This window comes from Penaeus monodon, chromosome 32, assembly GCF_015228065.2.
Source record: "Penaeus monodon isolate SGIC_2016 chromosome 32, NSTDA_Pmon_1, whole genome shotgun sequence".
In the NCBI taxonomy this organism is placed as follows: Eukaryota; Metazoa; Arthropoda; class Malacostraca; order Decapoda; family Penaeidae; genus Penaeus; species Penaeus monodon.
Genome location: NC_051417.1, coordinates 27801552 through 27803104, shown reverse-complemented (window position 1 = coordinate 27803104; position 1553 = coordinate 27801552). Strand labels below are relative to the sequence as shown.

General features: G+C 47.9%; 1 long non-coding RNA gene across 1 annotated transcript in view; it reads left to right on the top strand.

Moving 5' to 3' along the window:
- The first annotated feature begins 1315 nt into the window (after positions 1 to 1315).
- The window catches only part of LOC119593780, a 44413-nt gene continuing 44175 nt past the window's right edge, over positions 1316 to 1553 (top strand). The window contains exon 1 of the long non-coding RNA XR_005230560.1: positions 1316 to 1410. This is a non-coding gene — a long non-coding RNA (uncharacterized LOC119593780). The remainder of the gene's footprint in view (positions 1411 to 1553) is intronic.

Sequence of the window (1553 nt, the reverse complement as noted above, 5' to 3'; positions counted from 1 at the left end):
TTGCGATGACTTTTCTTCTCGAGGATGCTATGGTGATCTGGTAACGACTCTGACAACTTTTGGCAACAATAAAATGAAATAAAACAGATGACAAGTCTATTTTTTTTGGAGGGGGGAGCGGCCGCTATAGCATTTGAATATAGCTGCAGAAATTGCGATGATTTTCATAGCGTTCTGAGGAGCCGTGAAAATTGCTATGATTTCGGTGATGACGGTGGTGATTTAGCTCAAGCTGTGTATGGTTGCGTTCTTTATGGTGGTCTTGAAAGTGAGTTTTGTATTTGTATGTATTTGCGTGTATGATATGGTCCGAAATCGTGTCGTTGGCTGTAATGGTTATGTAACTGTGTCCACGGTCTCTATGTTTTCTGGCCTCTAACATACATAAACTTCATCTAACTTAACCTGTCTTAGTCTAAAACTGATTCAATATAGTATAGCCTAGCCTAACTTGACCTAAATCTAAATTAAACATAACACAATTAAATGTAACTTAAGACTGAAGAACATTGACTGGACCCGTTATAGATTACCCAAGCGAGCATATCTAAAGATGTTTGATATGTTACGAATGTTATCAATGTTTAAAAAAATTGATGTCATACTTTTCCGCGCCTCGGTCTTGCTGCATAAATCAGAGCCTAACTTTAACGGTGACGTAGGTTGTCCGACTCAACTTCCGCAGACACGTCCGAAAGTAAGAGGCGTTATGCATGGAGACGGGAAAACACTTGCCATGCAGAGACCGGCAATGGCGAGAGATTCGGCAGACGAAGCGCGAGAGCGTCTGCGCGCGCGTGGCCGAGACACCGTTGGCCGTCCAGCGTCCACGTGCTGCGCCTGATGATCAGCTTACACAAATGATCCCATATATTCATTATTCACCCGCTAAGTCTGGCCGGACGACACAGCCGCGGCCTAATGGGTCGAATGCGTCCTGCTGCGGTGGAAAAGCAATCACTGATGGATTACCATAGTTCCCACAAAAACTAGGCTCGTCCATGTGACCCTCTGGAATCCAGGCCCGAACGAGGAAGTCCCTCCCTGGACGTGCTCAGACACATTCAGGAATTCTGGACGAGAGGGAAGGAGGCGGGGCCGCCTATAGCAGCAGGCGGCGCCAAAATGTATGGAAGAGATGGGAATGTAGGTGACGGGGCGGGGCTCTCTCGGTGACGTAACCCGAGTGAGTGCCTCGCCGCGCGCGCCGACCACTCACGGCGTCGAAAGTCCATGACGTCACGCGTGATGTAGGCGGTGCCATCATACGTCACACCTGAGGTTGGTTGCTTGCGGGCTTTGAATGTGGGGTAACGTGTAATGTAGGTCTCTTGGAGCCACTAGCAGCATTATTAAGTATTGAACAGCAGTGCCGTGTGGACGTACAGTGGCCCGACTCTGAAAACCTTGGTAGGTATCGAGTGGCACCTGAGTTACTCCAAGAAACCAGCCGAGTCCAGAGGTGTACTCCACCGCTGGCTAAGTTCGTCTCCGCTTTGATCAATGAAGGATTCGTGACTGAAACTTCAAGAAACAAGTGTACTGAAAAAAAA